Source organism: Canis lupus, chromosome 5 (assembly GCF_003254725.2).
Source record: "Canis lupus dingo isolate Sandy chromosome 5, ASM325472v2, whole genome shotgun sequence".
In the NCBI taxonomy this organism is placed as follows: domain Eukaryota; kingdom Metazoa; phylum Chordata; class Mammalia; order Carnivora; family Canidae; genus Canis; species Canis lupus.
In genome coordinates, this window is record NC_064247.1 from 19,113,739 (window position 1) to 19,127,629 (window position 13,891).

Sequence of the window (13,891 nt, forward strand, 5' to 3'; positions counted from 1 at the left end):
CAATCAAATATGTCACAACAACAAACAATGAGTCAGCCGTCGTGCGGGGTGCTGTGTCAAAGGCAGGGTTCTGAGATGGCGTGTATCAGAGGGGCTTTTCGGAATCTGGGGCAGGAGGTGGAGGTCGGGTGGCCTCTGTGGGGGATCCCAATATTGAAGACAGCATGTGTGAGCCAATGCTCAAATGGAACTACTCTCAAGTCCCATCTCCAGAAGTCAAGCTCTACCACCTTGCCTTTCAGATAAGCCAAATGCACAGACTGAGCAACTTGTCCAAAGTGCCACTGAGTTCAGAAGCTGCAAAGCTACAGTGCAAACCCAGGCTGCCTGGGTCTGAATCCTCCCCAGAGGCTCCCTACAGATCCTGTTCTTTTAACCAGCTTTCCCTTCAACTGAAGCACACATCCTAAGAGTCTCTTCATTCAACACAGGTTATTCTAGTGCCTTCTATAAGGAGGACCCCCTCTTGGGCACAGGGGATCTAACTATGGAAAACTATACAAAGTCTCTGCTGTCATCATAGATGTCAACCAGCACATGGGGCCAGTGGGGGAGAGTGTCCATGACCACCCTGGCCAGGAAAAAAAACGCGGTTATCAGGGCACCAGACAGAACAGCACAGCTAGGGAGACGGTGCGGGGAAGGCCAAAGATAGAGGCAGGCCCAGGTCATATGCGGGTCTTGAAAACCACGTGAAGGCATTTAGGCTGCATCCCAAGACCAATGGGCAACTGTCTAAGGATTTCAAGCTCATGGGTGGCATGAGGTTCTCATTTCATGCTGTCTGGCCATTCTCTGCAGGGATGAGAAGCACAGGTAGGTACCGCGTGGTGCCCTACAAACACAAGCTGCTTTCTTTGTTATCGACCCCCTTTCTGATCCTGCTCCAGAGCCATTGCCACTCTGGGTACAACAGCACGTGAGGAAGCATCTAGACCCATCATCTAAATCCAACTGGTGGCTCGTTGCCCACCATTTTGGATCCTGTTTCCCTACGCATGTCAGCTGCCCCGGGAGCACAGCTGCTCCCCTCCCGCTGGCATCTGGGCAGCATCTCGGTGCTCAGCCCTGCACCACCTTGTCCTGTGTAAAGGACACAAGTGGGGAAGGGCAGACAGGCCCAGCGTCCGTCAACACAGCCCAGAGGGGAAGAAGGGCAGAGCTCTGGCTGCTTGGCATGGAATCATGGTGCCCGGGGAGGAAGCAGGGTGGAGACGAGGAATCCATGAAGACCCTGCTGCCTCTCTGGTCCATCCATGGAGACGGCAGAGGGGTGGCCTGTTCTCGCCGACTCAGTCCTGTTCATGGCTGGGTTGAGGATGAACCAGTGGGAAGGCCAGACCCTTTGGTCCCCCCATTCCTCCAGCCCTCAGGGCCACCCATGCAGGCTACTCAGAAGGCCGGGCAGCCGCTGCCTGCAGCCAGGTCCAGGGAAGGCTGGACACAAAGCAAGAGCACGGTTTTGCTCCTGCCTCGCCAAGCAGAGGGAAAGGAACTAATACAGATGATGTGCAGGTGCTTTATCCACGTCCACGAATACCTGCATCCAACCCCACAAGCCAGGCATTCTCATCCCCCTTTTTACAAATGGGAGAACAGAGTGACTGGACAACTTGCCTAATGCCACATGGTCAGAAGAGGCAGAGCTGGGATTTGGAAATGCCTCATCTGATTTCAAGAGCCACAAAGCTGGGCGCATGTCTGTTTCCAGGTGTGCCACCTGTCCGTCTGGGCTTCTCCCAGAAGGGGCACTGTAATGACAGCCCGCTGCTGCAACCCCAGTGTACCCAGGGCCCGCTCCAGGAACAATTAGAAAACCTGGGCCATGGCACGTCTGGGTGGCTGAGGGGTTGAGCATCTGCCTTTGGCTTAGGTTGTGATCCCGGGGTCCTGGGATCAAGTTCCACGTCGGGTTCCCCACAGGGAGCCTGCTTCTTCCTCTGCCTGTGTCTCTGCCTCTCTGTCTCTGTGTCTCTCATGAATAAATAAATAAAATCTTAAAAAAAAAAAAGGAAAAACCTGGGCCATTCAAGTGGACTGGCAGCAGGGGTCACAAGGTACAGCTCTCTGAAGCCTTCCCACCTCCCCCAGCCAGCAAGAACCCTGTGAGGTAATGGGATGCTTGGCTCCACTTGGCGGAGGGGAGTGGTCTGCCCGGTGGAACCAGCTCAATAGCTGACAGTGGGTGCCCAGTGACACCCCCAAGTGTGCAGCCCATCTGCAGCATGTTCTGTGACATGGCTGCCCCAGCTCTTTCATCCTGAGGACCCCAGCACCAGCCCCAATCAAGCCACATGTCAAAGAGCTGCCTTAAATTGGTATGCGGGAGCAGGCCTTGGGGCCAAGCTGTGCCCTTCGGCAGCCCAGACTCCTCCTTAGACATCCCGAGATCCCCAGGGTGCAAGGTACCTGGGTCAGAGGGAACGTGCCGTTCCCAGCAGGACATTCCAAGGCTACAAAGCCGGGCCCAGAGGAGCTCTGGGGGCTGGTCCCTTCCCTCCCCAGCAGGGCCTACTGAGAACCTCACACCACTCAGCCCCCAGGTCTTTCCAAGGCTCCTCAAAGGTGCCCAGCCAGGCCATCCATACTTCTCAGGATGGCTTGAACCCATTTCGTGTCCATCTAGCACACCCAACAAACATTTACCAAACATAGGCACTGCTAGGTAACAAGGGATATAGAGATCAACCAGAGAAACAGGGTCCCAGACAAGCTGGCTCCATAAGAACTTCGGCTTTGAGAAATGAAGAATATGGAGAAGCCAAAGAGCAGAAGGAGGGGTACAGGAGCGACATGAAGGAAATGCTGAGAGCAAATTTTAGAGTGGGCAGGGACACAGGACAGCCCCAGATGATGGGGATACGCAGGGAAGGTCAGTGGGGGGCAGATCACCACGGCCGTATCACCCACCGAGTGGGACAGATTATACTTCATTCTACAGGCTACATGGTGCCTGGAATGGACAGGCATGGGGGGTGGTGCCAGCATGAACCAACCCGTATGCAAGGGCAATGCCCCTGGGGCAGCGTGAGGGCCAACTGCAGTGGCAAAGCTGGAAGCAGGGAGAGAGCTGATGGTTGCTGTGATGCCACCAGAGGAGGATGGGGACCAGACCAGGGGAGGGACTCTCAGGAGGAGGAATGGAGAAATGAAGTTTGGGGAAGATGGCATGACAGGACCTGGCACAGGGGCTCAAGTTGGGAAGCATGGTGTACCCAAAGTCCTGGACTGCCATCTCTGCACCCTGGTGTCTGGTTTCGAGTTATATAATCACCACTTTGGAAGGAAATGCTACAATGTCCGTGCAATGGTCCCTCTCCCCTTCCTGGGACGTCCCCCAAGGCTCAGGGGCTCTCCTTGACCACTGATATACTGGCCGAGGTGCAGAGATGAAGAGAAGAGGTCTCTGAGGCCCCACAGTCACTCTCCCCTTTCTTCTGTTTGGAGACCAACAGCTGAGAAGATGGAAAAATATTTAAAAAGAAAAAAGGAAAAGGTGGGGGCAGAAGTGGAGGAGACACAAGAAAAGCTACTGGTGCATGCAAGCTAAAAATCTAGAGACTAGATTTGAGTTATTAAATAATTTGCTGTAGTTTCTGCCTAGCTGATTGTTCGCATGTATGATGAGTCAGGGCAGATTCTATTACACTGGGAGATTAAGCAAATAAATGCTAGCTTTTGGAAACACATTAAAATGTGGGACTATGGAAATAAAATTATCTAGAAAATTGTATTAGCAATTCATTAGCTGCCATGAAATGTGCAGCCGGGCAAGAGGGCCGGGCAGTGTTAAAACACTCTGCTCCTTGCAATGCCTGAGCCGCAGGGATACCTGGTGCTCCTTCCTCTGCTATAAAGAGACCTCATGCCTGATATCACCGGGAAGACAGGAGGAGCCTCCACTGGTTGTAGAAAACCTTCAGAAATCATCTGATCAGCATGACACACAGGAGACAAGAGCAGCACAGGGGTCTTGGCTCTGCCACTTACTTGCCTTGTGATTCTGAGCAAGTCATCGAACTTCTCTGGGCCACAGTTTGCTCATCCTTTGCCACAGTGTCATTGCTGAGAGCATCAAATGAGCTACCCATGCACAAAAGCTTTATAACTATAAAGTGGTAGCAGAGCCATTGCCAGCCCAGACGACGCCTTTGTCTGAATTAGAAAATCATGCCTCTTCCTCTGGGCAGACGAAGATAGTCGCCTGGGTGCACAGCTCTGGCGAGCAAAGAGAGCTGGACTCCAGCCTCCATTCCCCCCTTAGCTGGGCATCCTCCTGCAAACGACCCGGATGGGCATCACGGCAGCCCTGCACAATGTACGAACTGAAGTTGTTTTATCGACTCTGGGCTGCTTCTTCCAGGAAGCTGACTCTAGAGAAGCATCTTTGATGAGTTACACCATTTAGGACTCCGTGCCAAGAACATCTTCTTCCTCTAAGCCATCACGACTACAGCACATAAAACCCTTTGATGCATTTATTTTTGACATTCAGCTCTGCCTACTAGATTGTAAGCCCTCCAAAGCAGGAACTATTCTCTTAATCTTCATATTGCCCAACACAGAGCACTGGGCTTGGCATATAGTAGGCACTCAGTAACTGCATGGTGCATACAAGAATAAGTAAGGAGCTGTGGGACAGTCACATAGAGCAGAGGAGGGGTCAGGGGTGGGGGCAGTCCCAGGACAGAGAGCTAGAAAAAGCTCAGACCAAATGAAGCCATTACTGAGTACTTCTAGCAAGACTCTCTTTGGAAATTAGTAACACCAGGTGACCCACAGGCATCTGATCATGTTGGGGCCTCTCGTGTCTGTCTGGTAGGTTAGACAGGACTCCCCAGTTCTCACCCAGTGTCTGAGCTCTTGTTGCTCAGAAGCAAAGATCGAGACCACAGATGGACCAATTTTACCACATCGTGCAGTGAAACACGCAGAAGACCTCAGTGCTGGCCCAGGGGCCCAGCCTGCTTGGCTTTGTGACCCTGGGCCAAGTAGCTGCCGCCCTGGGCTTCATTTCTCCCTCTAGAAAATGGCATTCGTAACTCACCTGCCCTTTCCACCATCACCTTCTCAGTACTGTATGTAAATGCTACAAATGTATTGTTTTCAATCCATCTGGAAATCTTAGTGTAAAACCGGACACATAAATGAGCACTGGTCTTGGGGTGCCTGGGTGGCTCAATCTGTTGGGGGTCTGCCTTTGGCCCAGGTCGTGATCCTGGAGTCCTGGGATTCAGCTCCATGTCGGGCTCCCTGCTCAGCAGGAAGCCTGCTTCTCACTCCCCCTCTGCCTCTCCATTGTACTTGTGCCCTCTCTCTCTCAAATAAATAAACAAAATCTCTTTAAAAAAAAATAAGCCTCGGTCCAAGGAAATAATTTATCAGGTCAAAGAACAGCATCCTCTTCTGAACAATGAATGGGGCTCAGTCTCGAGCTGCACTCCAAGGGTGTCTGCCTCAAACAGCTTGTCACTGGAGGTAATACAAGAGGTTATGGAGAGAAATAACCTCTGGAATGAAAATCTCGGTTCTAGGCAACATGGGCAGGGCCCATGCAGATATCTGGGCTGCCACTAGCCTCACTAGTCTCTGAAGGTGGTGACCCACACCTCATCCACCCACCACCCCCAAGGGCAGTGAGGCCAGTTTTGGCTGTAGGGCATGTACGACTCACAGACTCTCAATTTAAAACAAGTTTAATTATAGCCAAAGAATAGGAGAAAGCCAAGGCCAAGGTAGAACAGGAGGCAGGTGGGGTGACATAGACCCAGGATATTTATTTCACCCAGGTGATGACCGGGACTGAAATTATGAGACACAAAACCCTCATGTTTACACCTGTGCCATTTCCATACCAATTAGCTCTTTAATAGAAAGGAAGGAACAGGATCAGAGGGGTACACAGCTGGAAAAGATGTTCAGGTGCTACACCTTCTTGGAACAAGGCTCTTATTATCTCCAGCATAAGCAGTTTCTTAATCAAAAGAGCAGAGGGATCTAAATATACTCTGGCTTTTTTTGGTAAGCTAGCTATGACTGGCGCATGTGCTGGACTGTGTGCATGCCTGCGTGTCTGTGTGCGTGCACATGGACCATGGATGGGCTTGTCAGGTCCAACCCCACCTAACCTCACCCCTCCAAGAAACAGCTGCTTTCCCTGCCACCCTCAGGGTTTTTTCTCTGCAGAGGAAGAAAATATCAACTTTAGGGGGTTGTGAAAACGCTGATTTAAGCCAGAACCATCTCCCACCCTCCACCTCCACCCCAACACCCAAATCTTTCAGACAGGTCTTTCTATTTCCTGTACATGACGTTTCTGGCCGCAGGCAACCCTGGGAGCCACACACTAAAACCATCGCTGGGACTACTACCTTTTCTCCTTCCCTGTCTTTCTCTTTGCTCCCCTCCACTCCAGTCAACAGGTCACTGTTGGAGAATACGGAAGAACTGCATTATCCACTGAGCAAGAGAAAAAGACGGAGACAAACAGCCCAAGGCTGACTCACACCAGGCAGGAAGGCTCTGTCTGCATCTCAAGAGGATGTAGAAGGCTACAGGTGTGGAGGAGGCAGGGACAGGGAGCAGACGGAGAGGAAATGAATGCCCAGCCATGACAACAGCTCCCCTTACACCATCATTTAGGGCTTGGCTTCTTTTCAAGGGATCTACTGGAGAAAGGGCCAAGAGCTCCCTCGCTAGCGTGGGCACAAGTTGCACGATCATCTGGGTTGAGCTCCTAAATTCTCAGCCTTCTTCAGAAAGCGGCTGCATGCACAACAAGGGACCAGTTTGCCCAGCCCAAGAGACGGTCAGCCCACTGACCCCTGAGAAGGACCGCTTCTGAGAGTGGGAGACCAGCCTCGCTGTAGTCTTTGCTGCTGTCAGCCTCCCTCCCTCCCAGGACAGGTGGAGAAGACTGAGAAAACATCTCGGATGCCTGCCTTGAACCAGATTAGCCACAAGCCTGTGTGTGGGGACTTGGGGCTTGTCTCCCACACACAGAGTCGCCTACTGCATGGACACCTTTAATCACCTGTTCAGTTGCATCTTCTCAAACCAAGCCTGGAGCCAAAAACCTTACCATCTAGTCTTCTTGTCAGTCCAGCCCCGTCAATTCCAGCCTCCTGATCCAAGCCCTCCTACCCCTGTTTCCTGACTTTTCTTGAATCTTGGAAGGCAATCTATATAACCTCCCATTTCCACAAGGGAAAGGGGGAATGTTATGCTTTCATATCATTAGTCCAGGGAGTAGAGAGTTCTCAATGAATAACCAAAAAAGGGAGGAGCTAAAGCAGCTGATTCAAATGTGTTTTAAAAGGAAGCCACGGATGGGTGAGTGATTCCATGTCTCCAGGCACACACCCCCATGCACGTGTGCGCGCACACGCCCTCCTCGTCTCTGGGGGAATGTGGCTGCATCCTCAGGCAGCAGCTAGCACTGCTGGCTTCCAGAAAACTGTGTATTTGTTTAGCAGTGAGCTGCAGACACAAGTGCATTTCATTACTCGGCACCTCCAGCTACAGTAAACAAATTTGTCAGCTCACTAGCTCAGTAAGGTGGACCCTGGACACAAGGGATTTATTGAGACCTGCACAATAAAAGTAACTTGAATGGATTTACTAATTTTGTCAATCACTCTAACAAATGAGCCAGAGAGGAGGAGAAATTGGGGGAGAAAGACAGGAAAGGGGGCAGGAGAGGAAGGAAAGGAAGTAAAAGGGAGGAGGAAAGTTGGGTTTGGTTTGTAAGAGGGAGTCAACAGGTTAAAATGGGACCAGATCTGTGCTTTGCTGCCTGGTTACAGGTTACATGACCGCCTGCCTGTTGGATCTCCCTTCTGGTAGGCTATGCTTTCTGGGGGTGGGGTGGGGTAGAACGGGGTCCCTGGCAGAAAAGGCACCAAGGACAAAGTCAACTGCAAGAAGTCAAACTGCTGGAAACGTGGTCCTCCATTCCTCCCACCCCAGCATCAGATGCAAGGGAGAAGTAAGGAAGCCAAAGATTAAAAGCCACAGGAGGGGGAAGTAACAGCGCCCTTCACAGAAGACACCAGTTGCCTCTCCTGGTCCTTCCCACCTATGCCTGCAGCCAGTTCCCAGTCATGCTCCTGAACCCTTCCAGACATTTGAGTGAATCCAAACTTGTACTACATGAGCAAGAGGAGGAAGGGAAGGAGGTGGGGGGAGAGGGAAGGGAGGCGAGGGGCGGGGTGTGTGTGTGTGTGTGTGTGTGTGAGTGTGTGTGTGTAGGGGGTGGGCTTGGGGTGGGAAGTAAATCCAGAGAAGTATGCAGCCCTCTGGTCTGTAACTTTCAAAATGACAGCAGGACTGGGGCAAAGGTCACAGGGTCCGCGGCCTTAAGCACCTCCGCCAGCTGTGGCCGCGCAGCCCGGAGCCCGCAGGACGCCTGCCCGTATAAATCAGCGGTAAGCAGCACCCGCTGGGGGCGAGGACAATGGGCCCACACGGGGGCGGGAGGCAGGACAATGGGGCCTGGCCAGTGCGCAGGCCCGGAACAAATGTGCCCTGGCACCGCGGGGGCCCCCATTTGTGAAACTAATTGGCCCGCGATTGAAAAATTGGACCAACTTCAACAGCCCTGAGAGAAGTGGGGCGGCCTGCAGTCGCCCAGCCCCTGGGCCCAGGCCTGGGGATCAGAAGCTTCCCTCAGGTACTAACCGTCGTGGTGGAGGAGCGGTGCCTTCGAGATGGGGACAGTCTGGGAGGAGATGGACTGGGGGGATGGGACAGGGGGACGAAGTGCTGCCTTAGGGACCCATGAGCAGCTTCTCCTCCCGCAAGATACAGAGAACTGCCTTCCTCAATTTCTCTACACTGTTTGTTCTATAGGAATAAAGCTCAAAGAAGAGAGACATGTGCTTGTCCACTCTCTGGGTTCCCAAAGGCAAAGGGCTCTCTACTTGGCACATTCGGGGGTAGGTGGGTAGCAAATCAGCACAGAGCTGCAGGGGGTTCCTCCCTTGTCCACCTGACACACAGTCTCTGCAGGCTGCCCCACCTGGACCATCACTCAGTCTCTAACTCCTCTGATCCTGGAGGCGGCTGGGAAAAGAGCCCCTGAAGTATGTAGTGGGAAGTCAGGATGACGCGGGAAAGGACAGGCTAGGGTAATTACCCCACTGTTGTCCTCTTGCCCTTTTCTTTCCTATGACGTCTACAATGACTCCCAATTGAAGAGGAGCCGAAGAATGGAAAGCACTGCGGTCTTTAGCTGGAAGGCCTGTCCTCAAGCCCAGCTCAGTGACTAACTCCCTGTGCACTCTTGGGTAGGTTACTAGACCACTCTGGGTCTCAGTTTCCTCACGGGAAGAAAGAAGGTGGAAATAAATGATCCTTGAAAGCTTTTCCCCCGTACTCTAACAGTCAATTATTCTAGGCCTATTGAAGACTAAAAGATCCTTTCTCCCACTGAGATGTAGTCCAGGCATTTCTCCTTCAAAGTCGGATCTGACAGCCTTCTTTTAGTTAAAGAGAATCTCAAGGCTTCACTGGAAACCACAGTCGTAGGTTCACAGAGGGATAGTCACGGTTAAGGCAAAGAAAAGACTTAACCTTAAAAGCGAGAATTTGCTCAGGGCCAATCCAGATCTATCACCCCCAGACCCTTCTCAAGTATCCCTGGGAGAGGGGAATTTTTAGGAAGAACAGGAAAGCAAGACTTGAGAGAACCTGGGAGGCCCCTTCTCTCAAGTGACCACTAGCTACCTGCTTAGTGTCTTCTAGAACTGGCCACACACTCAGAGGGGCAATTCTTGAGTCACTAGGTCTGAGGGTACCTGTAAGCCTCTGTGCTGATGGGATAGGGACAGGGGAGCCGGGCTTGCTCTTCTATGCCCCCAGCACTGCCAGGACAGGAATGACAACCAAGTGACCCTCAGAGAGGGTAAGTCAGACAACCAGACCCTCTGATTTCCTTAGGGCCCTGTGCCTACACAGAACAGGAACTGGAATTCTCAATGGTGAATCTAGAGTTTCGCAGGTGTACATGGTGGTTCCACCTGAAGATGAGGCCCAATGTCCTCATTTGCACAATAATAAGTTCCTACTAGGTCTCTTGCATCTCTTGTGTTCATCAGATGGACAAGACATTTTTGATAGTCAATCTCTCCAATTCTAGGCATGCCCCGAGTCATCAAGAGCCCTCCATGGATGAACCAGGGCCCAGAAGAGGGATCTCTGGGAACACAACAACTCAATGGGAGTCTTATACTTAACACATCCTATAAACCCCCGATATATTCCAGAGACAGCCTGGTGGAGATAGGAGGAGGTCCAAAGAGAAGAGCAGGGACAGACAAGGAGAGAGACAGAGGCCAGACAAAGAACCAGAGACACAGAATAGGCTAGGAAGGGGAACAGGGGGTGGGCGACCTGATATTCAAAATAAAGTGAAAATGCTGATTGTTTCAGGGCCATTTCGATATCTGACAAACATCAGGCATTGAAAAGAAAAAGCAACCCCATATAAATAAACAAAACCCAACCAAAAAAAAAAAGAAAAGAGAGAGAGAGAAGGACGTATTCATTTTACTGACATTTTAATGGTTCCTCTCCTTTCCCCCCCAGAAGATGATTACAAATTAAGCAGCATTTAAACGCTTTTTACTGTCAACAATTAAAAGGAGGCTGGGAGCCTGAGAGTGTGGTGGCCATTCATTCCCACGGTAACCAGGCTATCACAGGCACCGCCGGCCCTTCCCATACTGTACCGCACACAATGGCCAAAAAGGGGGAAAGTGCGGACACCGTTAATTTTGCAGGACATTCAGAAGCAAATTAAAATATAAAAAGCTCCCACACAAAGGTAGATACCAAGAGTGAAGGCGGGGCAGGTCAAGCTCTGGGAGTTAAAGTCTCAGCAATGGCAGAGTTTGAGCACAGCCCGATTATACCTTATTCAGGGCTGCCCTGTGTTCGTTTTATGGAGACACAGAGTTCGTTTTATAAGAAGGATGAAGGGTGGAGGTGGTCTTCCTAGACAGAGAGGAATAAACAAGAGAATCCAGCAGCTCTAGGCCAGACCCCAGGCCCCAGTGAGAGAGGGAGAGGACACACCAGCTCTCTCAACCTAGCTTTAACCTTGGGCGCGGGTCCGCCGACCTCTAACCCTTCCATACCTGTGCCCTGGCTTTCTCTGCTACATCACAGGGAGGAACCAGGTAATCTTCATGTCATTCTGGTCAGAGGAAAGGATTTCATCCCAGCCAGAGTGCACCAAAGAACAAATTTAATTTTTCAGAAACAGATCCCCTTTTGTGGCCTACACTGTCGCCATCAATTCATGCCCACCCCTGCCCACCCAAGCCTGACATCACCCATACTGGCATCTTTCTGAAACACTAAACCCTTTTGGGGTTGGGTCCCCGGTAAATGTTAGTGCTAGAACTCTTGTTGGGTCTATTCAAAACAGATTCTAAGAATCCAAATCATCTCAGGTGACTTTGAGAATTAACTGGGTAAGGAAAACTCACCCCCAGGCTAAAAGAGAGAAAAGAAAGCATTGAAAAAGAAACCAAGCTGGGTGGAGTAGCATGGGATGTAGCTACTGGATTCCTTCCCAGTTCTTCAGAGAGCAACATGGAAAGTAATAGAAGTGAGCTGGCTACTAAGGGAGGACGAGCTGGGTCCGTTTCTGTACCGTAAAGTTTAATATGCAGGAGGGGCAACAGAGAAATAAAAGAGACACGTCCCCTTTAAAAGGAAATATAATTTACAGTGTGCAGCCAGGCGGCCCATAGTTTCAATCTCGTTTACTATAGAGAAAACTCTGCTAGCTGTTCTCTATCCCACAAATCCGATTTAATCAGACAAGCCAGCCAGCGTGGCTTGGAGTAAAAACGGATAATTAGTAAACAGAGAGCTACTCCAGTGCTTCATTGGCATTCGAGTTGGGCTACTGTGTCGCATTTAAAATGCAGTCTGATGAAGTTTACAAAATCAAACCATTTGTTACTCCTATTGAAGAGGCTTCAGGCCACTTGCAATTAAATTGGAATTAGTGCTCAGAATGAGACACAGCAAATTCATACTAAAAAGGGATCTGACTTTGAGACATTTGACTTCACTTCAACAGTTTTCTGTGTGAGTGTGTGGGGGGGTGTTACTAAAAGAGTCCTCGCTCACCCCGACTCTGCAGGGCTCCCCGACTCGGAGAGCTTGCCCCCCACAACCTGCTGGTCTCTGAGCTGGCTGCAGGGGGATGGGGCGACAGGGGAGGGGCAGGAGGGACAGCTGACACTGGAGAGCCAGGCCCCGCATTCACACCAGGACGATACTGTACTAGGGAAAATGTGTCCACAAAGGACCATATGGCTCCCTTCTGCATTGAGCCTTTGGACCAGGGGGTGGAAGGGGGGCGGGGAAGCTGCCAGAAGGCACACTTCCAGGGGGCACTGGCCCCGCCCACCTAAGACAGCAGGCTGGCGGCTGGGGGAGAGTGGGGGCACCTTTTCCCCGTTGGCTGGGTTCCTGGGATGCTCCTGCCTCCCCTCCCTCAAGGGCGCAGGCCCGGGCAGCATTTCTGTCACCACGTCCTACCCGTCAGCACACTCCTGGCCCTTCTAGGCGGAAAAGGCAAAGCAAACTCTGTCTTGGCAGGGCGGCCTGACCAGGAGCCCACACAGCCCCCAAGCTGTCCAGGGACAAGACTCAGGACGTCAGTGAATGTGAAGAAAACAATCACATCTCTATTTTCACCAACGTCTACCTAAGATTTACCAGCTCTTTCAATGGGAAATGGAAGCAAAACACAACACAACAAAACACAACACAACCACACAACCAGTTGTATTAGCTAGCTGTACTTGTGGTGGCTTGGTCACGGACAGTGTAGGTATTTGCCTGGCACATTAGAAACGTTCCATTTATATCCAGGTATTTATGCAAACCCCTCCTGCAAAAATATGGCAAACATTCAACTACTCCTTGAGCTCAACAGGGTAACAAAGAATCACACACAGGCTACATTACAGCTGACTTTTAAAAAATATTTTGATACCTATATTTAAGGTATCTATTTATAATCTTACGTATTTTACTCTATGCATTTAGAGACATCATCCTTAAGGAAGAGTTCATGGATGTAACACCAGACCCCACCCCCTAGCCCCTGGGGCCCATAGCACAAAATACTGAGAATTCCTTGTCCTGAAGGCCAGGGGGGGAGTCAGTGTCTAATGGGCACAGAGTTTCAGTTTGGGAAGATAAAAGTTTTGTGGATGGATGGTGGTGAAGTTGCCCAACACTGTGATTGTATACTTAATGTCACTGAACCATACAGTTAAAAATGGTTAAAATGGGGGCACCTGGGTGGTTCAGTGGTTGAGTGCCTTTGGCTCAAGTCGTAGTCCTGGGGTCCTGGGATCGAGTCCTACATCAGGCTCCTTGCAGGGAACCTGCTTCTCTCTCTGCCTGTGTCTTATCTCTGCCTTTCTGTGTCTCTCATGAATAAATAAAAATCTTAAAAATAAATATATTTTTTAAAAAGGTAAACCTTACATTATATATATTTTACTAAAATAAAAAGAAGCCTTAGTCTCGACCAGTCAAAAGTTAACTTGTGCTCCTATAACTCCTCTGCTGCCCAGATGTATCCAGACTAAAATCCAATTGCACTCCTTCCCCGCTTTTCCACCTGGATGGAAGAACAGAACTGAATGGCCCCCAGGAAGCAGGGAGTGACCATGTACGGGTCTTTGGAAAGGACACCGCAGGAGGCCCGGGCTTCTCGGCTCTGACACCAACCAGCCTCAGGTGAGCGGCTTCAAGTTCTCCCTCTCCCCATCAGAATGAAAGCCACCTGGGAGCAGGGGCCTCCCTTCTCTCCTGCGCCGCTGTATCTGTTGGGCCTGACAGGTGTTTGATGAATATT

At 50.9% G+C, this 13,891-nt stretch overlaps 1 protein-coding gene across 5 annotated transcripts in view; it reads right to left on the bottom strand.

Moving 5' to 3' along the window:
* ZBTB16 (zinc finger and BTB domain containing 16) overlaps positions 1-13,891 on the bottom strand; it is a 187,989-nt gene that overhangs the window by 13,071 nt on the left and 161,027 nt on the right. The gene's annotated exons all lie outside the window — the stretch shown is intronic.